Source organism: Staurois parvus, unplaced genomic scaffold (genome assembly GCF_062004578.1).
Source record: "Staurois parvus isolate SC_StPar_1 unplaced genomic scaffold, SC_StPar_1.0 ptg000009l, whole genome shotgun sequence".
Classification (NCBI taxonomy): domain Eukaryota; kingdom Metazoa; phylum Chordata; class Amphibia; order Anura; family Ranidae; genus Staurois; species Staurois parvus.
The window spans coordinates 2,514,512-2,541,595 of record NW_028317805.1 but is presented as its reverse complement, the minus strand read 5'-3'; the positions used below and the strand labels follow the sequence as shown (position 1 = coordinate 2,541,595).

Genomic DNA, 27,084 nt, shown 5'->3' with positions numbered 1-27,084 from the left:
ACAGTACAGTGACGGTATGGTGTTAACCCTTTCACTGCCTGATGGGTCCGACAAGATGCAGTAAAGAAATATTGTCTGCAGGCCAGGGAGGTTTTCTGTATGTCTTTTTAAAATTAATTGTTCTTGGACCAATTGGGATCAGCGTTCTTCAGTACAATTATAAAACTTGGGTTGTCGGTCGGTATATTTTTAAAACTGCACGTGAAATTAAAGAACTCCTCCTGTCACATATGAAGACATACCCTTTAGCTTCCCTGTCTGTTTCTTTGGAATTCATTAAGTTATTTGCTTAAGGTGATTGTAGCCAAATTAGTGCACTTGCGACTGAAACAATTGAGTACTGTCTGTGATACTTTTTTTTTTTTATTTTCACTAACACAATTTTGAGGACAAGCTTTCGGGGTATGTCCCCTTCTTCAAGGTCCAAGCAGTACTACTTCACAAAGGTTTAGCAGAATGTTAAAAGAAACAAACTGGGGGGGGGGGGGAACCACACACACACACACACACACACACGTACACGTACACGTACACACACACACACACACACACACACACACACGTACACACACACACACACACGTACACGTACACACACACACACACGTACACACACACACACACGTACACGTACACAGCAATGGTTCTAAAACTAGCATTAGACTAGAGATAAGACAGCGCAGAAGCAAAGACTGGGGGGGTTTGAGATGACAGTCGCAGAGGGGGTCGTAACACTGTTGAATAATGAGTGAGAAACCCCATGTCTAAATTAAGGCCATTATCTTTGTATCAAATAGAAATATTCTTCAGAAGTTTTCCTTTACTGAATGTTTTTGAAATTCCACTTAAGAACTAAGATATTGAGTATAACAGCGTATACCCAGAGACTGACGCAGTCCTCCATTTTGTTAAGAACCTCCATCTTGGCAAAGGGGTTAACCATCCTGACCAACATATTTCCCCCTCATTCTCCCCCTCCCTTTCTGAGAGTCACAGCGACATTTGGCCAGTGTGCATGTGTGTAGGAGTGTCACAGGAGGCCAGGGCCCAGCAGGGGGCTAAGAGCTATAAAGTCCCCAAGGGAGCTGGGGCCAAGCTGTCCAGAGAACCTGTAAAATGTAACACCTCGTATAAGATAAGGCAAGCGTTCCCTGGAGTTCAAGACATTCCAAGGAAGGCGGGACCAGCTAACACTTATTAAAATCCAGTTTTCCCCTATGTCTCATATCTTGGAATATGAGAGACTTACATAAAAACCGGACATATCATCAGATTGGCCACGAGAAGGCGAACAGTTTGGTAGGTCACTCGCATTGTCTCGAATACATAGGAAAGCCAAAAAATAGATCTTGTGAACCGTTCAGTGTATAATTTCATAATTCATATCTAATCACTCCTCAGACGTGTCTGCATAATAATCTACCCGCAGGTGGAATGTCACTTGTGCAGATGGAAAGTTATGGGCCAAAATATGAGTTATGGGAGATTTTGGCTCTAGTTGAGGTATCCGCCCATACCTACACGCCTAAACGGGGTATTGGTCCTTGACTTCAGAGACACCCCCTGCTGGGGAACTACAAAATAAGCTGTCAGGCCTAAGAGAGCTGAGTTGAAGACGTCTCCCATTTTAACATCAATACCATCTGGGGAGACCCGTGCCCTTTTGCTCTGAAACTTAGATCTGCTAACCCAGGACTTTGGCAAGTACCTTAACCCTTTGCTGTGCTGTTGGTCTCTGTATGTTTATATGTATATCTTAGTTACATCTTTTCTGTGAATATTTTTATTGCACCCGTTTGACCTTTTAGTAATAAATCTTTCCTTCTGAAAGTGTTGAACTGTTTGTATAGTGCTTTATTCCAATTTACGAATTCCTGCCTCTAAAGAGAACGCTACTGTGTTTGTTTAACCCTCTGTATAACCGTGTTATACAGACGATTACCTCAACCATTATAGTGTTATAACTGATATTGCCGAGTTTCCTCTTTCTCTGTACAAAAAGGAGGTGGTGCCAGTGTGAAGGGTTAATTGTGTAATTAACCTGACCCAGTAACAATCGCTCAGGCTGCCGATACATTGATTGTGGTCCAATTAGCTGGAAAATCGTTGTGCAGGGTGCAGCTGAGTGTGGCATTGTTACGCACGTGACATCGCGGTTTTAGATTGGCTAGTCCTTCGGTCACGAGTTTGGTGAGAAGGTCTGGGGTCTGACGCCGCGATCGTGACATTGAGGTCTTCCATAGTGTGGTCCAGTTGTGAGAAATTATGTCCCACAGATGTGCAGAATCATCTTTTTGTGTTCCTTGATGGTATGTCTGTGAAAATTCATCCTTGTTCTCAACTTCTGTCCTGTTTCGCCATCGTAAGATCCTTTGCTACATTTTTTGCACTGGATAAGGTACACAACGTTACTGGAGGTGCAGCTGTATGATTCGGTGATATTGAAGGCTCCTTTTGAGTGTGTGACACTTTTTGATGGATTGATTTGGTTGCACAGTGTGCAGCGTTTTTTAGTGCAGGGTTTGCTTCTATTATTTGTGACAATCAGAAGGAAGTTTCCTACTGATTAGTTTGTCTGAGGTTCAGGGGTTGTCTAAAAGCCAGTATTGGGGGTTGCTGGATTATTTCTTTCAGAGTTCCATCTTCTGTTATGATGGGTTGTAAATCTTTGACTATTTTTCTTATTCCTTCTAGTGCTGGATTGTATGTGGTTACTAGAGGTACACGGTTGTTTGTTTTTTTCTATTTGTATTGGAGTAGCTTTTCTCTTTGGGTTTTCAAGGCTGTGTTTTTGCTGGTGTTGATAGTTTTTTCCTTGTAGCCTTTCTTATGGAAGAAGTCTGCTAGTGTCCCGAGATGTTTAATTCTTTGGAAATAGATTTAATGATTTGTACTATGCAATCATGTAGCAAGGTGGGATGGATAGACAATCAGTCTACAAATCTGTTGTAAATTGTCACCTGTGGATTTAACAGTTAGTGGTGACCTCTGTCTGCTGACACCCATCCAAAATATAATTCTTGACCATGGGTGTTCTGATCTGTTACATGGGGCCTATGCTGAGGTTGTTCATCATGTTCTAAAAATGCAATTATCTGGCTGTTATGTTGCTTCCCTGATCTGGATCCTTTCTGACCCAGAACAAGTAAACTCCCAGTGAGGTCACACTATAGAAGAACAATCAGTGCGCTTACAGGGGATGTTCTAGAAAAGCAGAGAAAAGGAAAAATGTTGATTTGTTGCTTTCCTTTTTTTAATTCGTTGTACAATAATGGCAGCTTTGGTTGTGATGCTCTGGCATTAGACTGTTGAATTTTTCTTGAAACTATGGCTAGCACTTCATGCAATGTAATGTGGCTTTATATGAATAGTTCCAGAAACAGAACAATGGTTGCAGGTTTCTATTTACCGTTTTAAACCTTGGAATATTACGTTAAAGCATGTGATACACTTGTAGGGGTCTGCTGCCCTCTACTGTTGGCTGCTAATATCACCATGTTATCTATAATTATGTAGGCACTTCTTGTCCACGGGTTGTTGGGTAAGAAACCCACAGAAGGAGAAAGTGGAAAGAGAGGGAGAAAGCCTCAGACATCTGTCCTGCCAAGAGGAGTTGCTGCTGTTGTATTTTTACCTAGTCCAGAAGTGGAGACTAATATGCAAGTATTCCTATGTACTAATAGTTTAACTGCAGCTGCCCATAGCTTTTTGAGTGTGTTTCTGAATACTTGTGACAGAGTATCTGTCCAATTGTTAATACCTCACATGCACAGTGCCAGATGACTTGGTCTGTGCTACTATATGTGTGTAGTGATCACCTTCCAGTATATTAGTAGGTGAACCTGTTTATTGCAATAGAGATTATTTACAGCTCCTGCTATTTTAGTTAGCCTTGTCCCTTCTGGTCTTGGATTGTATAGCTAGTTTTAGCTTAGGGCCCAATAACCAGCATAGCCTACAGCCAGGTTAGGCACCCAACGGCCACTTCTGGTAGTTAGTCAGGTTGCATGTCATATTAGGAACTACTAAAGAGGGACTTAAAGCAGGGAATAGATGGATTGACTGAGTTCCAGTTCCACACCACAGTTTTTGCATGTGAAAGGCTGTGTTCCAGGCTGGTTGGACAAAAACTTGATAGAACACCTTTGGGATGAATTAGAGCAGAGACTGCAAACCAGGCCTTCTTGTCCAACCTCACAAATGCCTGGCTCAGTCTCTGCTCTAATTCATCCCAAAGGTGTTCTAATGGGTTGGAGTCAAGACCCTGTTAAGGCCAGTCAAATTCCTCTACCTCAAACTAGCTCACCCATGTCTTTATGGACCTCGCTTTGTGCACTGGTGCACACTCATGTTGGAACAGGAAGGGGCCATCCCCAATCTGTTCCCACAAAGTTGGGAGCATGAAATTGTCCAAAATGTCTTGGTATGCTGATCCCTTAAGCATTCACTGAGCTCCTGAGAGCGACCCATTCTTTCACAAATGTTTGTAGAAGCAGTCTGCATGCCTAGGTGCTTGATTCTATATACCTGTGGCCATCATGGAGGTGATTGGAACACCTGAATCCTATGATTTCGGAGGGGTGTCCTGATATTTTTGGCAATATAGTGTGTGTGTTTAGAAATATTTAGAGAGAGAGTCTTTAGGACATTGCCATCACTGTTGCATCAGTCTAAACTGTGGTGCGCATGGATGTGAAGTAGTAAATGCTACAAATAACCCTTCACTGAGTCGTAGTGCTCTGTCCAAGAGTCTATTGATTAGTGCGTGCGCTAACTGCATAGAAATAATGTGTCTAATTTAACTGGCCACATGGATGAGTATAGAAAAAACATTACTTATCCTTTGAAAGGCTCAGAACATCAATAGGAAGACATAACATTAATGACTTTCCTAACTCCAGCTTCAGAACTGGCTAAACGAGGAAGAAATTACAAATTTATTTTCCAATAATTTTAGCAGTTGTCTTGTTTTAGTACAGTAGTAAAAGTAGACGCATTAAAGAGCTCTGATAATTTGTCTGACCTGTTCTGAGCAACTTGCTGAAAATGTGCAGGCGGCACACTCGTAGAATAATGCAGCTTACTAATGAGTCAGGAAAGGTTGCCGCTTTATGGGCTGTTTAGTGCTGGGACAAAACACTAATGCGCCTTAGGCATAGATGACAAAGTAGCCATTTTGTGTTTGACTTCCAAGGACAGGCACACGCTTGGAAAAGCATTATTTTGCTAATCATATTAAATTATTACTAATTATCTATATCTTATAACTTTTTTCAAAGGGTGGTAACAAAAGTTGGCAAAGCTGTCGCCACAGAGAATTGTATAGTGCTATCTTTTATGGATTATCTTAGGTTGCATTCATGTGTGAGTTTTGTTAGCGCTATCAAATAATACGTAGTAGTGAAAAATCGCTATTGACACAATGCCCCAAATATGTGTGATCATCTGGTGCTACATGCAACTAAATGTATAGCAGTCATTAGTGATTATCGGTGTGATGATCGCTCTGTGCTTTTGTGATTTTAATTGTATTAGGAACCCTGATACTCTACTTTGTATGGAAAAGCACATAAACTAGTACAGAATTTAGCATTATCTACTGTCTTTCTATACCACATGATAAAAATTGCACAGATTCATCCACTTAGTAAAAGATGTGAACCAATCTGGTCATGCTGCGACCTTGTAGAATTCTTGGAATTTGCTGGTGATGTAAAAATAGTAGACAGCATGATATTTACACAGTTACAGATCCTGCACAACCATGTTGAGCATTTAAGCTGTTGGATTTCTGCATAGTGAAACGTGGTTATGACCCAATGTGGCAGGGCTGTTAAGGGAGGTACACAGCCACCAGCAAATGTCAGTAACACTTCCTTGTATAATAGGTTTCTACACCGCTGTCCTGAAGTTCAATGCGAGACCCTTTCTGAATGCCTGACTGGTTACATATTACAATGAATTAATGTATTCCCTAGCTGCTGGACCACAGCTATTTCACTCACGGCGGCTGTCCATTTTCACACCACCTGCTTGTCACAGTGGGCCTTAGAGTTTGCCCAGCTACAAGTGCCAGGCTGGTAAAACTTATTAGCTTGGCTGGCTTTACTAAGAGAAGGCTGCAAGGCATGAGAGCAGAACAGGGGCACCTGCTTACATTTTTATTTTCCCATGCCCCCATCAGGATTTACTGACCCATCCAATACCCTACACAGAATTCAAGAGGTTGCTGTGGTACAGAACACCCTACCACGTACGTTTTTAGAGTTGAGGCTGTTATTACGAATGGAAAGGGTGGCTAGAGTGGGTGCAGAGTGATTATCATAATTTTAAAGAAAATGCATGAAGGCCCATTTACTGACAGCCCTCTGAATACTACATGCCTAGTCAAAGCTCGAAATATTTAAGTGTTGTGGAAAAAAAAGCTTTAAAAATACTTGCTAAATTCCACACACTTCTTAGCAGAGTCAGTGACATCAGTGAGCCTTACCGCTGGCTACTATCATACAAGAATGTGCCTCAGCAAGGAGCTGGCAGTGGTTTGGCACGGTGATGTCATCAGTGAATCCAGTAGTTAGGTGAAAGCTGGGAACGTACTTGTTTTTTCAACTTTGACAACGAATTTTGGATGTGGGGGGCTGTTCGTACCAAAGAACCTAAATTACACTATCTTCCTGAAGGTGTAAAATCCCACCCCATCCAGCTTTCCAAGGACAAAATGTAGCATCCTAGGGTCATTGGATAGTGGTTCTCTCATCTTGGGAGAGGGGGAATTAGCACTTTGGTTTCTTTCCTTTGGGTGCTAAAGGACCTTGTCCCACCACTGACCTCACCATTGAACCTCTTCTGGTCATCTGTTTTCATGCCTCCATCTTCCCCCCCCCCCACCTTGGTGTGCATTGTGTGCCTCTATTTTGTGGTCTTGTTAATGTGATACTAAGACTAGCCAGATGACTAAGGTTTTATTTCGAACCTGCCATTGTCTAGATTCATGTTACTATTAAGTTATAAAGATGAAACCATTCTGAGTAATCATTTACATTGTCAAGAGCAACACTGTTTAGCTACAAAACTGGAGATATAAATGAGCAATTGTTGATTTTCCTCTGACAATTACCTCCACAATGGCAGGTCGGATATGATAGTGATTTTTATGGGGGGGGGGTTGTTTTGCCTTTTTTCGCAGTTTGTCGTCTATCACTGTGATCTTGCTTCACATGTGACTGATTCATTTTAAGCTGCTAGTATTGAATAAATTAATTTGTGCCGCAATCTTGCCTGTTGTGAATGATCCCCATTGTCAGTTTAAAAATAAATAGAAAAAGATGAAACTAAATTAAGCATGACAGCACTCTTCTAAGATCCGATATTGATATTAGATGTATTGGAGAGGTTGACATTTATTAAATAATTATAAGCATATCAGTGTAATGACTAAATATAATTATGAGCCATTGAAATAATTAGACAAAGGGGATAAAATAAAGATTAGCGCATGCAGAATCTTAGCTGAAAAGATATTGTGCTTTCAAACGATCAGTCTGTGCTTTACATTAGGGAAATAAAGGGGTTTTAACACGGAGGTGCATGCAGCAATGCTTTTGAGTGAGATTAAATGACAGGCTGGGTATCAGTCACCCATACTCATGAATGCAAAGGTTATTTACTGTTGTGTACAATCTGCATTGAATACAATTTCAATACATTTTATTTTACACCACTTGATTTATTTTTATTTAAAGTAGCCATAAACCATCAGATCAATCACTGCATAAATAGAAGCAAATTGTATAATGTACATCTGCTGCCACGGAAAGGATACAGAGCGGAGCTGAAAAATCCTGAGATCTGCATTCTACTAAGCTTTAAAGGTAAAAGCTCAGTTCACCCTGTGTCAAAGGACTTCAAAGTAAATGGCCGGCCCAAAAGTAAGCACTACAAGAAAATTGATGATAGTTTTGTTGGGGCATTATAGTAGCTTAATGGTTAGCACTTCCACCTGGCAGTACTAGGGTTGTTGGTTCAAATCCCAACCACGGCAGCACTTGCCTGGATTTTGCATGTTCTCCCTGTGCTTACATGGGTTTCCTCACACACTCCAAAGACATGCTGGTAGGGTAATTGGCTCCTGTCTAAATTGACCCTAGTATGTGTATGTATGAATGTGAATTAGGGACCTTAGATTGTACGCCCCTTCAGGGTTTGGGACTGATGTAAATGTACAATATATATGTAAAGTGCTGTGTAAATTGACAGTGCTATATAAGTACCTGAAATAAAATAAATAAAAAATAGAAATCCCTCTTGCGTGCCTCTCTGAAAATGACATGGGGGGCTGATCTCAGGAGTAAGCCCCTCTGACTGCCATTACACTCTCCAATGGGTATATATTTTCCCACCACAAATGTGTACTTACCTGCATCCAATTTTTTTTTTTTTTGTTAGTCTGGGTAAAATTGGGAAGGTTTGCATCTTTGTGTCTATCTGAAGATCCATTAGAGAGATTTCCTGATGGAATGGGTACCCATCCTAAGTACCAAAGGCTACAATCCTAGTCGTCATACTTTGCTGTTTTTTGTCTCTGTTGCAGCATTTCCCGCACTTTCTGTTTGGTAAAACCATCATTACCAAATCAGTAACTAAGGGGAAATCTCTCTATAAAAAGAACCTTGGGCAGCAGTAAAAACCTGACAGGAAATGATTTGGAAATAATTCTTACTCTTCAGCAATGTGACTTTTATCCTTTATTTTGCATACAATCCTCAATAGCAAACATGTTTCAAGAATGAACCTATTTTTCTATCTGTCACTGAAAATAAACACCAAATCCCATAAATCTGCTGATGTTGTGAGTTTTGCCAGGGCCCGATGATGCATATCTTTGGTACTGTCCTTCACAATACTCATTTTCAGAGGTGGTCATAGATGCAGTAAACCAATTAACTATGGTAGATCGGAGTCAGCACTCTGATGCTTTCCTACCAGGCCTCCTTAACTGCATACCATCTGAATACAGCCAGAGCCTTCACCTCTCTTGTGAAAGCAAAATTCCCCACCTACCAAACAACTCAAAAATGAATGACGTCCCCCAAATGGAAGACCTGACTTACACATTACACAACACATAGGAAAATATTCAGAACAATATGAATGTTGTAGTTCTACTTTAAAACAACCAACCCTTACTTGCAGATTCAGACCCATGGGGCACAACCTGACAGCTGAGCTGCATCCCATCTTACCCTCCTATTGCATCTAGCTTGTATGAGCCATACCATCTTTTCCAGGGGTCAACCTCTAAGGGAGCAGTACTTTTCTAAACCTCCCCCTAGTAGAGGCCACCTACTCCTTTTGCGTCTTATATTTCCTCTGTTATTGAACCTGTCCAAGCCATCCTTACCAACATCCCTAAATTTGGGAAACTAATTGGGAAAAAAAATGAAATTGGGAAACATCCCCTTTTATACCTAGAAGGTGCATGGGGACTCACATTAGGTCATGGCTTCTTGATCTAATTCTCTTGATACGTATGACTGTATGTAGTTAGCATGGATCCTATTAACTATTGCTTTTACTGTTGATGTATTGACTCTATACCACTAAAGAAAAAAAATGTCTCTAGAAGTTCAATCATGCCTGTCTATGCATATGTTTTTGGATGTAATGCAACAATAAGAAAGAACCTGACAGGGGTTCTAATCCTTCCTCACTATACAAAATAAAAGGTTTTGGCTTGACATGCACTTTTGAACCTAACCTGCTTCAAATGATCTAAATTGTAAACATCCTGTGATGTAAGAATCTGTAATGGGTCAATCAAGAAGGATAGCATCAATAGCTGTGCCTCTCTAAAGCCTTGGGATCATAGGACCCAGCTGTGCACCAGGTTTCAACTCCTCTCTAACTCCTGATTAACCTCAGTCCCTCCTGATTCTAAATCCTGTCTGTCATTTAGCTCTCAAATGAGAAAAATGCAATAAATGGGTAGGGAAAATGGATTGGGTAAGGCTTAGTATACATTGTGGGCCTAAAGCCAGATCTATGGGCAGGCTGAGTGTACCCAAAACTAATGTTGTATGGCTTGGGTACACCTAGATTTTCAGATTTTCCATGGAATTATTGCCAATAATCACTATGTTCTCCTGGCAGGGACAGCTCCCTCCACAACTCCCATCCCCTACTCCTCCTCACCAGGAGAACACCACAGCTCCGAGGGAGAGATTCCCCCATCAACACTGACTGTGTTGATGGGAGAATCTAACAATTTTTTCTTTCCTGCAACCATTGTTCATGGGGATTCAGAAGGATGTGGATTTATAAACAAATCCTGGAACTTGTAAGGCACAATAAATTATAGTTTCTTGCATATCTAGAGGTTTCATGTTTAGTGCCAAGTGCTATCATATCCCAACATCTCTGTCCAGCAGGACAGAACACTGAACCCTTAAAAGGTTTGTGGGAAGACTGACACCCAGAAATATATGCCTGTAAGATCATGGAACCTTGAAGTAACATTGCTTTTCATAGGGTATTGAGGAAAAGAGAACACAGAATATGGTCATATTTACACTATTGTTATGAGCATCGCTCAATAATTATTTAAGCAGAAACTGGTAGGACTAGGTTGCAACTATTGCTGTGTGCTGATGTGTTTTCTGATAGTCATTTGATTGAATCCCAGTGGTTTTCATCATACAGTAATATGATATTGTTAGATGTGGTTGCTGCATTTGCCTCACCATCACACACAGTTTTCACGCATACATAACCTAATGGTCGAAAGATTCCCCTATGGGACCAAGCTGCATGGTGTCACACCCCCAGGGAGTATATTCATCACAAGCTGGGTTCACAGGATGTGGGTCTAATGAGGCAAAGTGTCATTGAACCCAGTGGACTACCACCAGTTGGTTGTGTAGGAAGGTGTAAGGGCAGAAGTGGAGAATGGAAGAGTTTTGCTGTAAAATGTGTTTTCCCACCCCACAGGTACGCAAAAGGAAATGTTTTTTGGACAAAATAAAAATGCTGCACATAGGCCTTAAGGTATTTTGATTTTTAGTGGTTTACTTTTAAATTTATTGGCACAAACTAAGTATGTAGTGCTTGCTATTCCTGTAGGCATGATAGGTCCATGCCTAATGTCGGCAGAAAGGTGGCTAATTCTTGTAAAATTTTCATCCCCCCTTCCACCCCCCCAGACAGGGAAAAAAAAAATTTAGCAGTCAACAGAAAAGCCTGGCCAGTTGTTAGCTCCTCTTTTTGGTGCCAGTGGCACAGACATCAGATGGTTACCAGCTTGTACAAAGAAGTAAATGTCTCTTCTGTGCTTAGATTTTTTATTTTTTTTCCATACATTGTCATACCAAAAAAGTATCCCCTACCAGATGTCAGCTACAGGGGTGGCAGTATGTGATCTTTGATCTGACAAATATATACTTTTTGAATTGCTAACAATAGCACCAGAATGACTGTACCACAATCCAGCTTCGGTGAAGAGGTCTGCTGAACAATCACATCACACCTATGATTTTTCTGATTTATCACACGAGGCTCAAGGGTATTTAGCTGACTTCTTTTATGGTTTTATTCATATTGAATTGAAAGGAGGAAATCAGTTGTATGGTATAAATTTATTTTATCACTTGCTATGATTGTGCAGTCCTGCACACAATAATAATGTTTTATGTTTGTCATGAACTGGGCTGTTGCAAATTTCCAGGCATATGAACGGTGAAGATCTAGCTTTGATATAAGATGTCTGTGCTTAAACAAGCTGTAGTCTATCACTTTCCTGCTCTCTTCCCCCCCCCCCACCTCCTGCTATGGGAAAGGCTGTCCAGACTTAAACCATTTAAATGAAGTGAATGTCAGTGCCGTAATACACTGAAGTCATAATTCTTCTTCGCTTGCCCTCAGCCGTACATAGTAGCAATCAATGAGTCCGCCAGTGGAAATGACTGATGGTTACGGGTTCTAGAGCCCAGGTTTCGGCTTTTGAATAATTTTCTTGGAAATTTATGGAAAATTAATTAGAGTTTACAGATGTTCTCCTGTTTGACTTAAAAAAAAAAATTGCATTTCTGATGGACGTCATTTACTTTATGATCTGGAGATGCCCCCCTCCATTCTGACAGTCTTTTCTCTACTGCCTTCTTTATAGACCAGTCCAAAAAGACATGGTTGATAAAGTGAAAAAAGGCAGATTGGTTTTCTTAGGGCACCAGGTTTTTCATGGTAAGTTAAATCATGATCACAACTGTCTAAGGCCTTGGCTATTTAATAATATGCTCTGAGCACTGACCCACCTGGACTGCCCCCTTCCCCCCACCACCACCACCGCCAGTACCTCTTTTTCTCCTCACTAGATTATGATGTGCAGCAGTCAGCTGCAAAGGGTCTACAGTGAAGGTGAAACTGTCGTATCGATCTTTTTAGCACTAAAATATGAGCCACTTTGTCGTACTCCCCAATGCTGTGATGTGAAAAAATAATATCTTGGATCCAAATTAAAAATATTGATCCTCACAAGGTGTTGAAAGTAAATAAACACCTTCAGAAATATTCAGGTCAGCCAAGATATGGCGTTCAGCAATAAATGTGTCAGCTTGTCAGAATTCAGGGTTCTTGATCTGCTTTTCCTTTGAATTGATTCCTCATTATTTACTTCCTAAAAAGTATAAGAAATTGTCCTTTGCTGTTAAATCCATGTGCTTGGTCCAATAATTTTCATTTGATCACACTGGTATCTCCCAACCACACTGGATATTTATGATACTTTGTCTTACTGCTTTCTGGGTTTTTTTAATAAGAACATGTATTGCATTTTAAAAATAAATGTTTCAGTAAAACTTAATTTTACAGCAATTAAGCCAATTTTATGCTGCAGTGTCATTGCGTCTGAGTATCTAGGCTTGGAGGAGTCTCACAATCAAAAGAAGTCTAGATATCCTTGTTACCTCTAGGAGTAACCATCTACAATGTTCAGTGGTGTTTGTATTTTTTATATCATGGTTACTCACTGATTATCAAGCATAGTATTAGGAGAACCGACCCAGTACCTGCAATAGAACATAATTTACCTGTACCCCTTTCCCCCAAAAACTAGGACTCTTTCCTAAACCTGAATTCAGGGAAAATTAAGTTTTCCTTTGCAGTTGGGCTGCACCTCCAATGCACGGGTTAACTGCTTGTTTAGTCCAGGGGGTTGGTAGGAACACTTTTACCTGTTCCTCCTCTCTATTGGCAGGATGTGCTCACCTATGCTTCGGCAGTGGACTGTCCATCAGCATCCTCATGTTCAATGCAGGGCTATAGGCCCTGGCCCTTAGGCCACGGGAATGTAAGAGGCTTTAGGGATCAGTATACAATCGCAGAGGAGCCTGCAAGAGCAGAGGATCAGTTAAGTAAAACTGCTGTACCTGGCATAAATGAGCAGTTAACCTTTATATTGCAAGCTCAGCCCCACTGCAAGGAAAGCCTTACAGTTTTCCTCGAGTTCAGTTTTAAAGTTTAACTTCAAACAAATGGCCAAATACTCAGATGAAATTCATATAAGGAAGTGTTTTACCTCCCAAAGGATTTGTTTCTGTACAGCCTGTCCTAACATTTATAGAGTTCTGCCACATAGCAAAACTCTGCTAGGATAGGAGACTTGGTTTTCTTTTACTGCAGTAAATTTAATACATTTCTTGTCCTTCTCTAGCCTGTAAATGGATAGTGAAAGGAAAAACAGCAGACTGATGACCGTGTATGTACCCCATTATATCGCTCACAAGAAAATTTAAAAATTAATTTAAAAATCACATAAAATAATCAAAGTCTCTTGTTTAAATCAATTAGTGTTATAGCTTGTGTATTTCCACCCGTGAAAAGTGCTTAGAAATTCTTGTCCACTTACATGCAGTCACCTCCACCAGTTGTGCTCTCACCTGGGATCCATTAACCTTCCATATTATGTATGGTCAAAATAAGCTCATGTCCCCTTTAAATGGGGGCATATGTTAAACTTCAGGGCTCCCCGGTTGCTCCTCTGTTAGCATTCCAGCTCCTCCACCTTCCACTCTCAAGCAGGAGTCTTTCCTCTTTTTTCCGAATGCTTCTCCTTTAAGGGTCCATGCACACTGGCTTTAAAAAATCACTGCTTTTAGAGGAGTTTAGCGTTTTTCCTGTAGAAGGAAAAAATGTTACCTTATGTGTCCATGCATGTTAGATCATTTTGAGGCAGAAGAAAACACTTCTGTGTTGCTTATTTCTGGCAGAAAAAAACACTATAAACAGGCCTAAATGCCTCAGCCAAATCCAAAGAAAGCACCATGTGGTGCTTTATCGTTTAAACTTTTCATTCACTCACACTTAAAAAACAGAACTCACATATGGTGCTTGCAAGCACCTGAACACAACAGCTTTTATATTGGTAAAATGCTCTGATAAGGCACACAGCAGTTTCAGTATAGAGAATACCAATCTATTTTCACTTCCTGAACGTGGTGACACCATCCAGTTAGCCCCTCCCCTACATGTTTCGTCACAGGGTCCGGGGAGGAAGTGGAAGAGTGTTCCCAGGCACTTTCACAGGTAGTACACAAGAAATCAGCAGATTGATAAGTTTTTTTTCTTTTTCTGCCTTGTTCTCTTATCAATGCATGAGTATTGCAGCACATTTGTTTGGTTCCTCCTTTGCTGCTTCCCCCTCTCCCAGTTTGAGCTCTGTTGTACAGCAACTGCAAGTCAACTGAAATCACTGGTCTACATTTTATGAATGACTCCTAAATGTAAGCTCAGTGTGAAAAAAAAAACACAGCAATGTCCTGTATATAGCAATATCTACTGTCTTTCAAAACCTGGCCCAGTGTCTTTCTACTAGTATGATTCTTACACTTTTATGTTCCTTGAAATGGCAGGCCTCCTTTATTAAAAGTTCCATTTCATGCAGCAGTATCCTGAGTGACACATGAATGTGAGAAATAATGTCATATGGTTGTTTCCTGAAGCTTTGCAGAGCCTTTTGTTTGTTTTCTAATTAAATGGATGTGTTGATGTGGAACCAGGTAGACTAATACTAACAGATTGCTATTAACACTTTCCAGAAACCAGTGGGCCATCTCTTTGTTAGGAATACCTGTTTTTTTCCCCCCAACCCAAATAAAATATTTATAGATTGGGCAAGTTTTCTTTTAAGTTAGCCTGTCGGCTATTGAAACTTCTAAGAGTAAAAGTCTGGCATAAGAGCAGATATAACAGGGTAGGAAAGGGACAGGTAGAGAGAACTATTGGGACTACAATTTCTGACCTAATCTTGAAATACTAACTGACGGGCTAGTATGCTGACCCATTGGCTTCAATTCTTGAAATCGCTAGCTAGGATCATATATGTAGATCAGAAATAGTCTGCGGTCCATGACTTGCATACTTGCTCTGGGTTAGTGGCTTAAGGTAAGCAAAAGGTCAGATGACAGCCAGGCTGCTAGAATTTGCAGAATAGGTTGCAACTTCCATAGTGCTCGAGACTCTGTGCTGACCATAATACCTCTGCATTTGCTTAAAATGCAACTCCAAACTCAATCACCCATGAGCAGATTACTTGCCTTCTCCCCTGGAATTGTTCTTCATGGTATTTTATGGTGTTTTTATAATAATATGCTTAACTTTCCCAAACTCTTCAGGACAGTCACATGACACTCTGAGCCCTCTTCCTCTTCAGTCTTATTCATGTGGTAGGTGGTCTTCCAGATGCCAAAACTAGCCATGAAGTCAATGCCACTCTCTGCTTCAATACACAATTAGTGAAGTGCATGGTGGTGGCACCCCTTAACCACTTGCCTACCGGGCACTTATACCATGGCCCTTCTTTACCAGGCCAATTTTCAGCTTTCAGCACTGTCACACTTTGACAATTGTGCGGTCATGCAAGATTATACCCATATGAAATTTTTATAATTTTTTTCTCCCAAATAGAGCTTTCTTTTGGTGGTATTTAATCGCTGCTGGGCGCTTTACTTTTTGTGCTATAAACAAAAAGTGTGCAAAAAATTTAAAAAAAAGTTTCTTTGTTTCTATTATTAAATATTTCAACCAGGTAATTTTTCTCCTTCACTGATGTGCGTTGATGAGGCAGCACTAAAGGGCACTGATAGGCAGCACTAATGCAGTTGCACGGATGGGTGGCACTGATAGGCGGCACTGATGGGTACTGATAGACAGCACTGATAGGTGGCACTGACTGGCATCACTGCTGGGCACTGACTGACGGCACTGCTAGGCATTGACTGGCGCAACTGCTGGGCGCTGACTGGCACAACGCTGGGCACTGACTGGCAGCACTGCTGGGCTGCATTGATGGGCACTGGTGGGTGGCACTGCTGGGCACAGGTAGGTGGCACTTCTGGGCACAGGTAGGTGTTACTGCTGGGAGGCACTGGTGGGCACAGGTGGGTGCACTGCTGGGCACAGGTGGGCGGAACTGGTGGGTGGCGCTGCTGGGCACCGATCATCAGGGCACTAATCATCAGTGCCCTGATGATCGGTGCCGATCCCTGCTCTGACAACTGCCGGTTCTTGGCAGTACTTTCCTCACGCTCTGACAGCGTGAGGAAAGTGCAGCCGAGAACCGGCAATTGCATTTCCCGGTGATCAGAGTGTCATTGGACACGGCTGATCACGTGGTAAAAGGCCGCTGTGATTGACCTTTTACCACATCATGCGATCAGCTGTGTCCCTGGGAGCACGCAGGAGAGCGTGTTCTGGGAGGACGTCACATGACGCCCTCCGAGAACTAGCCAGCCGCAGTGTAGCCGTCATTCGGCTATCTGCAGTTGGCAAGTAGTTAAGGAGCAAAGCCATGATGTCCTTTATTAATAGTATCTCCGAGTCTTCCAGTTTCAGTGACAATGGACATCATTTGGCCTACAGTGCCTTGAAAAAGTATTCATACCCCTTGAAATTTTTCACAGTTTGTCATGTTACTACCAAAAACGGAAATGTATTTTATTGGGATATTATGTGATAGACTAACCCAAAGTGATACATAATTGTGAAGTGGAAGGAAAATGGTTTTCCAAATTTGCTTACAAATATCTGATCTTTACTCTGATACCCCTAGCTAAAATCTAGTAGAACAGATTACCTTCAGAAGTCACCTAATTAGTAGATAGAGTCCACCTTTTGTGTAATGTAATCTCAGTATAAATACAGCTGTTCTTTGAAGCTCTCAGACACTTCTTTGAGAACATTGATGAACAAACAGCATCATGAAGGCCAAGGAACACACCAGACAGGTCAGGGATAAAGTTTTGGATAAGTTTAAAGCAGGATTAGGTTATAAAAAAAAAAAAATCCCCAACTTTGAACCTCTCACAGAGCACTGTTCAATCCATCATCCGAAAAAGGAAAGTGTATGGCACAACTGCAGACCAACCAAGACATGGCCATTCACCTAAACTGACAGGCTGGGCAAGGAGAGCATTAATCAGAAGCAGCCAAGAGGCCCATGGTAACTCTGGAGGAGCTGCTGAGATAAACAGCTCAGGTGGGAGAATCTGTCCACAGGACTACTATTAGTCGTGTACTCCACAAATTTGGCCTTTTATGGAAGATTGATAAGGAGAGCCATAAGAAGTCCTATTGGCAGTTTTTAAAACGCCATGTGGGGGACACAGCAAACGTGGGGAAGAAGGTGATCTGGTCAGATGAGACCAAAATTGAACTTTTTGGCCTAAAAGCAAAACTCAGTGTGGCAGAAAACTAACACTGCATATCACCCTGAACACACTATCCCCACCGTGAAACATGGTGGTGGCAGCATCCTGTTATGGGGATGCTTTTCTTCAGCAGGGGCAGGGAAGCTGGTCAGAGTTGATGGGAAGATGGATGGAGCCAAATACAGGGCAATCATTGCATTTTTGGTTCTATAGACTTCAATGGGAATGCTGCAGAAAAGCATGTATTGCTTTTTTGCTGTGTTTTTGATGCAGAAACTCATCAAAAGCAACCTGCATAGGTGTGAACCTAGACTTAGACATGATCTGAGTGAGTTTCCTCCCAGTGCTGAAGTTACAGAACAGCAGTGTGCTGCTTTCTATTATGGTGTGTGGACTGGTTTGGGAGGAGTGGATCCCAGGCACGTGAGCACCTTCAGTTGACATGGTGACAGCAGCGGATCTTTGAGCAAAACGGGATACTATGAGTTCCGGCAATATTTTGTTTGATACAGTATGTTTGCGTTGGCATAAACTAGATCAAAGATCTTTCAAATAGTCCTCAAAAAGCTTTCAACAGATCTTTCTGTTATGTTAATGGGAACCCTTTAAAGTGAAATTTACCATCTATACTAGGTTTTATTTTTGGTGACTTTCCCCATGTTATCAGGAGTCCATGACGTCTTCCCCATGTAATGATAATAGCTTTGCCTTTTCTAGAATATAGGAATTTTTTATCCAGCGTTTGCTTATTCATCTGTGTAATTTTCCAAAGTGCCTTCAGACCTGCTTTAGCTGCCACCACAATCCCTCCTTCCAAACTGGAATGTCAGAATACATAATTGAAATGCTTGCTCTATATATCATTTAAAGCGTCTGTTAATTGAATTATTACACCATATGTTATGCATTGTTAATAGGGCATATTAATGGATCTCCGACTGTAGGACAATGTGAGCTAATTATTTTCCACTGTAAGTTACAGCTATTCATTATGTGTATGTTGGCCTGCATTTGTTTAGCAAAAGCTTATTAATTCTCATTCAGCCTTATGCTACAGCAGTCAACAGTCCATCACAGAAATGTACCTTGATTGATAGGTTTTGTTCTTCATCAGCAAACTCATTAATCTCCTGCTGATGGAGAGTTTGTGATTTCAAAGATTATACTAAATAATTTTAAACTGGCTTTGAATGCATTTAGTTGCAAGATCCATACTTTCTTACTAGTAAATAGCAGTAGGTCTAAGTGATACATACTGGTTCAGTTCTTTACTTTGATTAGAGAAAGTAGATATAACTAAAGTGTATTGCTGATTACTGAAACAGTGAAGGTTTAAATTACTTTTTATCCACTACAGAATTTTGTTGACGTGCCGTATGGGGTAGAGTGGAGGGGTTGGAGAAGCCTTGTTTGATTGAGTAGTCACAAAGGGGTTTTTTTGGTTGGAAGATGTGGTCTGTCAATAGTCCACAGTCTATAAGCTAAGTTTTTGAAAGAAGTCTATGTTACTAAACCCATGACCCTGCATTCTACTCTATCCGGTCTTGCACAGTACATAGAAATGCAGTTATTTTAGTAAATATAAATTGCTAAGTACCTTTTCTCATCTGCAGTATACAGCAGTCTTGTGACTTCTATCAGTGTCTGACTGAGCACTGGTTAATCTTGTAGGTGTTTCATTCTCCTCCGACTGTCCTATGAGGCTGCATAACCCCTGACCCTCTGTCTGGACAGTGCTGATTGGCCCTCTGCCATTCACATGCAACCTCTAAAAAAAAAAAAAAAAAAAACTTTCGCAATACACTCCAAACAGAGCATGTGCAGACATTCGACTGCTGCTCTGTACTATAGCAGATGTACTGGGGACAGTAAAAGGATCAGAGAAGGCAGGATTAAACCACCTTTTTACACAATGTGGAGGAATAACCCCTTAGGGTCCACAGTGAGTATAGCAAGCATGCTTTACTGCATACAGTCAGGTCCATAAATATTGGGACATTGACACAATTCTAACATTTTTGGCTCTATACACCACCACAATGGATTTGAAATGAAACAAACAAGATGTGCATTAACTGCAGATTGCCAGCTTTAATTTGAGGGTATTTACATCCAAATCAAGTGAACGGTGTAGGAATTACAACAGTTTGCATATGTGCCTCCCACTTGTTAAGGGACCAAAAGTAATGGGACAGAATAATAATCATAAATCAAACTTTCACTTTTTAATACTTGGTTGCAAATCCTTTGCAGTCAATTACAGCCTGAAGTGTGGAACGCATAGACATCACTAGACGCTGGGTTTCATCCCTGGTGATGCTCTGCCAGGCCTCTACTGCAACTGTCTTCAGTTCCTGCTTGTTCTTGGGGCATTTTCCCTTCAGTTTTGTCTTCAGCAAGTGAAATGCATGCTCAATCGGATTCAGGTCAGGTGATTGACTTGGCCATTGCAGAACATTCCACTTCTTTCCCTTAAAAAACTCTTTGGTTGCTTTTGCAGTATGCTTTGGGTCATTGTCCATCTGCACTGTGAAGCAGCGTCCAATGAGTTGTGAAGCATTTGGCTGAATATGAGCAGATAATATTGCCCGAAACGCTTCAGAATTCATCCAGCTGCTTTTGTCAGCAGTCACATCATCAATAAATACAAGAGGACCAGTTCCATTGGCAGCCATACATGCCCACGCCATGACACTACCACCACCATGCTTCACTGATGAGGTGGTATGCTTAGGATCATGAGCAGTTCCTTTCCTTCTCCATACTCTTCTCTTCCCATCACTCTGGTACAAGTTGATCTTGGTCTCATCTGTCCATAGGATGTTGTTCCAGAACTGTGAAGGCTTTTTTACATGTCGTTTGGCAAACTCTAATCTGGCCTTCCTGTTTTTGAGGCTCACCAATGGTTTCCATCTTGTGGCGAACCCTCTGTATTCACTCTGGTGAAGTCTTCTCTTGATTGGTGACTTTGACACACATACACCTACCTCCTGGAGAGTGTTCTTGATCTGGCCAACTGTTGTGAAGGGTGTTTTCTTCACCAGGAAAAGAATTCTTCGGTCATCCACCACAGTTGTTTTCCGTGGTCTTCCGGGTCTTTTGGTGTTGCAGAGCTCACCGGTGCGTTCCTTCTTTTTAAGAATGTTCCAAACAGTTGTTTTGGCCACGCCTAATGTTTTTGCTATCTCTCTGATGGGTTTGTTTTGTTTTTTCAGCCTAATGATGGCTTGCTTCACTGATAGTGACAGCTCTTTGGATCTCATCTTGAGAGTTGACAGCAACAGATTCCAAATGCAAATAGCACACTTGAAATGAACTCTGGACCTTTTATCTGCTTATTGTAATTGGGATAATGAGGGAATAACATACACCTGGCCATGGAACAGCTGAGAAACCAATTGTGCCATTACTTTTGGTCTCTTAACAAGTGGGAGGCACATATGCAAACTGTTGTAATTCCTACACCGTTCACCTGATTTGGATGTAAATACCCTCAAATTAAAGCTGACAGTCTGCAGCTAAAGCACATCTTGTTTGTTATATTTCAAATCCATTGTGGTGGTGTATAGAGCCAAAAATGTTAGAATTGTGTCCATGTCCCAATATTTATGGACCCGACTGTATAAAGACTGATTTTACTGTTGTGGATTTAGTAACACTTTAAGCACAATTGCAAAATAAATAAATAAATGAACTACGCCCAGTAGATGCGCCTTAACATATCTCTGCTGCATATAACAATTTTATTTTTTTGTTTTGTTTTTTGAACGTATGAAAAAATAGGTTATAGATCTAAAAAAAAAATGTCTTAGAATGTATTACAGCTGACTTCTGAATTTTCCTTTCCATGTGTGCTTTAAGGCCAATTCCAGGAAACCTGAAAACCCTACTCTGCAGTGAGGCAGCACCTGCAGGCTAGGCTTCCAGAGGGACCCAAGTGGCCTTATATGTATGACAATAAAATTAATGAACAATTTTCAAAGCTGCAAAGTCTTTTAAATATGTACTGGAACCCCTTGACTGCATATGCTAACTTCTGGAAAAGGTGAACTTAGCCTTTAAGGCCTACCAGACTGTAGAAAAAACTGCAGAATCCACACAGACTCAGTCCATGTTGCTGGAAAGTTGCCGGTCCATGTACAAGATCCAGTAAAATAATGTGATTTTATTCATCACATGGTTAAGGCAAGGCCTAACAAGCTCACAAATCACGTTACTTGAGAATCAAATCTCTCCTGCACCATCTACTGCTGTGCAGAAAGCAAAATGCTATTTATTAATTCTGATCCTCTAATGATTACAATTATTTAAGGGATTTTCTTAGAAGAAGAAGCGACCCATTTTAAATCTAATCACCCAATTACTATTGTGTCTCATTCTGTCTTTCATTTTAGTATCGCTTCTCTTTGGGAGTCTCCACCCAGTTTTCATCCCATATCACAATAATTGAATTTAGACCTGAAATCAAATTTATCCAATTGCGTTATCCTCTCTTGAAATTGGATAGGTATCCTGCCAAGGAGAGGGGGGGCCTAAAGTTAATCTGCTTTGTTAAAGCCCCCAGTGGCATGGCAGCAACAGGATTGAGAGGGCTCAAACATTACATGTCACCCAAGACACGATGTAATTTCTCCTCTATCCCTTGTGCAAATAATGACATTTGAATCGAGCATTAACAGGCTTAATTACTTTAAAATTGTCATTTTAATTTACACTGATATAGTATTGATCATACAAGCAGAGATTAAGCTGTTCACTGGAGCAGATGATGGGGAATTAAACATTAAAGGGTCCTCGTGGGGCTGAGAGGGCCGTCCAGCGTGTGCCAGAAGAGAAATGATATCTCTCTGTAATGAACTGGCTGCATGCAGGGACATGAATCTTTGGCCTGCTAGAAAAAACGGAAATAATGGGGTTTGGGAAGCATTTGCTGGTTATTCATTCGCTGCCATGCACCAATTCTCCTGTGATTCATCCGCCGCAGCAACATTTATTTATCCAGCAAATTCGGGAGCGCTGACCTTTTTTTTTCACTAAATACATTTCAGAAAAGACAGAGTGGATTTTTTTGAAAGTGTAACTTTTCACAAATGCTGGTTAATGTTTTTTATATCTAGGAAATGTGCCGAACAGTTGCCGGTGATCCCCGACAGCCAGAGGGCATTAACTTTAGTTATGGCTGTGCTAACTGTTTACAACTTTATGGGAAGTTTCTGTCCTGGAATTAAGGAAGTTCAGGTTTAGTGTAACATACAACGTGGGGTTAAATATTCAGTTTGGCTCAACTACCAAAAAAAATCTCATGCGATAGTCCCTTATATTGTGTGTGCTGATCTAAAATTAGCTTTACATTATCTACCCATTTTACATTATTAATGAACTCAGGCATGTTCAGACACAAATCCGAGCCCGGCTGAACTGTCCTGATGGGAAGCTGTCAAAGTCAACAGCCAATCATAGGCGGCAGGGTGGGGAATGCATCCACCACCTGTGATTGGCTGTTGGCTTTGACAGCTTCCTGGAAGAGAAGCTCAGGCAGGTTCGAAGTCTTGTCCAAATCCTGCCTGAGCTCATCCCTATTGCCCATATATGGGCAATTATTTCTAAGTGGTGCAATTGACTCCCGCCGCCCTTTCAAAATTGTCAGGCCACACCTGGGTTAATTCCTAACCAGTGAGAAGCACTTGTGCTTGGAAAAAGCACTTATCTCACACAGAATATCATAATTAAGCATCAAATGTGGGTGGGTCTTTAGTTGAATGTGTTTAATTGCAGCTCATTGAGCGAGGGGCAAGGCCGAGCCATCTATGGACACATCGAGGCGGCACGGGAGCAAGCCCCCACAAGTGCCCCCATAGCAAGCGACTTTCTATGGTGGGTACTTAGTGAGGGAGAGGAGTTAGAAGTGACCATAGGGGACCTGAGAAGAGCAAGATTGGGACTGCTTGCACAGAGCAGGTAAGTATGGCATGTGATATTTTAAAGCATTTTATGGGTTTACAATCACTTTAAAGTATAAAGCCGAAAGTTTCTGTGTAGTTTTAGATATATTAGGGAAGGATTAAAATCCCTCTCATTTTTTTTTTATGACCTGTTAGGAATATTTTTCTTCACATCCAATCACACAACGAGAAGTGACAAAATCTCCTCTGTGACAGTTGTCACTGCAACAAATGCCCCCATTGGAAGTTTTTTTGTTTTGTTTTTCCTCCTCAATTCTAGTTCTAGTTGAGTACCATAAAAGTTTGATCCCATCACTTCCTGCCCTGCTGATAATGAACAGCAGGACTTTTAAAGAGAGCAGTTTTAAATAGACAGCAGTAAAAAACATGACAGGCCTTTTAACTCACACTCTTCCCTCCTTCCCCCCCCCCCCCCCCCAAAAAAGTCTTTAAATGCTTTAACGCCTTGTCTACCAAGATACGTTTCTAATCAGCATGGTAAAGTGGGGTTTAAGCAAACGTGGTATTTATTTTACCAGCCAGCGAAGGGCTTTTAGATAAAAGCTTTTATGGGGCTCTAAATGTGTGCGCCCCCCATTAGCAGTGCCCTTATTCCTCCCTGCAGCTAATGAACACAGAAGCAACGTGTATTACGTCATATCCAGGTTCACAGCTGTCATTCTTTGGCTACTGGAGCCAAGGATGCAGCTATCTAGGCATGATCTGCGCTTGATTAGCTCTATTCGAGGGTGGAGAGACATTGGGGGTCTAATAGACCCATGATATCTCCATAAAGAGGGCCTGTCACCTGCCTAGTGTTATCATATAGGAGGCTCTTAACCCTCCTTGTGATAGCAATAAAGTTAAATGAAAAAAAAATTAAAAAGGTAAACACATTGCACCACACATGTCAGGTATTTCTGTGAATATCTGAGTCAGAGTAATAATGCTAGGGCAATCATTTATATTACCTAGTTTGTCAAGGGTCCATGTTATTTTGAGTCTTGACATGTTTGGTATCTACTTTGATAAATAGCTGCTCAAATATTGTGACATAAACAATATTGCAATTGCCACTATTTTATTTTCCAGGGTCCCTAGTTTAAGAAAATGTATACTTTTTTGGAGGTTTAAATTAATTTCTAGCAAAAATGTTGTGTGTAAGGCCTCATGTAAACAGTGCGTTTTTGCAGCTACGTTTAGGGGCTTCAGGTGTTTGGTTTTTTTGTTTTGTTTTTTTTTTAACTGCTTCCAAATGGCCCTCTATCATATCCTACACACACACACACACACTTTTTTGTAGCAGTAGTGTTTACCAGCAGGAACAAAACAGGGCCAGTGCATCAAGGAGCAGTATTTTGGCAGAAAAAAGGTGACAGCTCCTAAACTCTACTGAACTCTCCTCTTAAAGGCCAGTGCCCTGCGTTTGGCAAAGGGGGCTTGGGGGGAGAGGGGGGGTTGAAAGCATGTGGCTTGGTATGGTTCAGGAGGGGGTGGGGTGCGCTTGAGTCCTCTTCTCCCCCCCCCCTTTCCTGACCTGCCAGGCTGCATGCTCGTAATTTTTTTTTTTCTATCTTTACCTGGAGTTCCCCTTAAAATCCATACCAGACCCAAAGGGCTGTTTTCTTCACATATTTTTTATATATTTTTTTAAACATTCAGTTCCCCGCTGTTCACTCATCCGTTGTTAAGGATGCAGCGGCTGGCTTTTTCTGACCCTCTCCTTAACAACGGCCCCGCTTCTTAACGCTGAAGCTACTAAATGTAGCTTACACAGTAGGCTAAACACTGCTAAACGCCAGCAAAAAAAAGCTAAAACATTTGTGTTTTTTGTCCAATGTTTATAAAGCCGTTTTTTGTTTTTCTAGTGTGCATGAGGTGTTAAAAAAAAAAAAAAAAAAAAATGAAAGGATCACCCCTGTAGATAAGTGGTTAAACATACTACTGACAAAAAGTGTAAGCTATTGAAATGCATGCTACACCCTATGCACTCAAAGTGTGAATGCAGGCTTGCTGATTAAGAAAATATTATTATATATTTTCTCCTTAATAAGACAGACCAAATGTTTACCCCTCTTAAGTACAAGTAGAAAGATCATTGGAACTTGGCTAGTGATTGACAGCTTAACTGTGTGGGCCTGCAGAATTTTCCAAGTTTTCCTTTTCTGTTTTGAAAAGACTAGGCAGAATAGTTGTAAGTCTGAAAGGCAGCGACAGTCACCAAGGTTTAATCAATCAAATGTATGCAGTTAGCTGTCAGTCAACCATGTTGTCAAGGTCCAGTCTTATCAGAACTTTCGGGCCTGCTAATCCCATGCATTACCATAATGTTTTTATTTTTTTGTACAGTATGTTTAACATTCAGCTGGAGATGGACAGAAGCCAAAGTAAATATTCTGCTATACAGTGTTAAAGTAAACACTATTCTTGATATGTTGTAACGGTGGTGGTCAGCTTGGAAAATGGGGCCTCAAGTGTGGTCCTTGACATGCCCAGAGGGTCATACAATACTATTGTGGTAATCTGTTGCTGGATGAGCTTTGCCTTTTCTCAACATGCATGCTGAAGTTACAGAAATGTTGATGTCTTCTATACAATCACAGCACTTTCTTTTTATAGTGTTGAATCAATGTTACGTTGCACTGCTGCTAAGCGCAAGTGCTAAACCATGGCCCACTAGAGCCTCTGCAACCCAGCACCACTTTTAAAACAGAGTAGGGTCTCTGTGTTCTGAAGACCTGAACTGAGATGTGGACCCTAGAGGCCCAACATTAGTGACATAGGTTTGGATCACACTAGTGCTGCTTCGACTTGATCCCATTTCCATTGCAACAATGGTACATGTTGATGCTTTATTGATTTTTTTCATGCTGCTGCATTTTTTGTAGGGAAAGGAGACTGCTTAATTCACTGGTTATTAAGGAGTAAGCACCCACCACCATCCTAGCAACCAGTGACTCATCCCTGCTGTCAGCTGCCATGCCAAAAAACAAATGGTGTGAGGTCCCACTAAAATCTATACCAAATCCTTATTTGCGCATGCAGCCTAGAAGGCCAGGGAAGGGGGTGGTGGGACAAGCGTATGCGCCTCCCCTCCACCATTCCTGAACCATACCAGACCTTGCCAGGACCTTGGCAAAGCACATTGTGCCCATGTTGATGAGGACAAGGGCCTCTTTAACAATAAGAGCAACCCAGATTCTGGACCCCATGTGAATAAGGTGCACATATTATTATCCATACTCATTCACCAAAATAATTCAGTGGTAAATAAAAACACAACACAATTTTTGACAAGTCCTTTATTAGAAACATCTGTTAAAGCCCTCCAATGTACATTAATCGTCATTCACATTGTCCAGCCATATAGGTCCACACCAATCACGATGACTTCCAACCCGCACAAAAAAACCCCTGCCAACACCCAACAACCAATCCCATTGCTT

At 41.2% G+C, this 27,084-nt stretch overlaps 1 protein-coding gene across 2 annotated transcripts in view; it reads left to right on the top strand.

The window, feature by feature from the left end:
- Positions 1 to 27,084, top strand: part of INPP5A (inositol polyphosphate-5-phosphatase A) — a 569,268-nt gene that overhangs the window by 231,940 nt on the left and 310,244 nt on the right. The window lies entirely within an intron of this gene.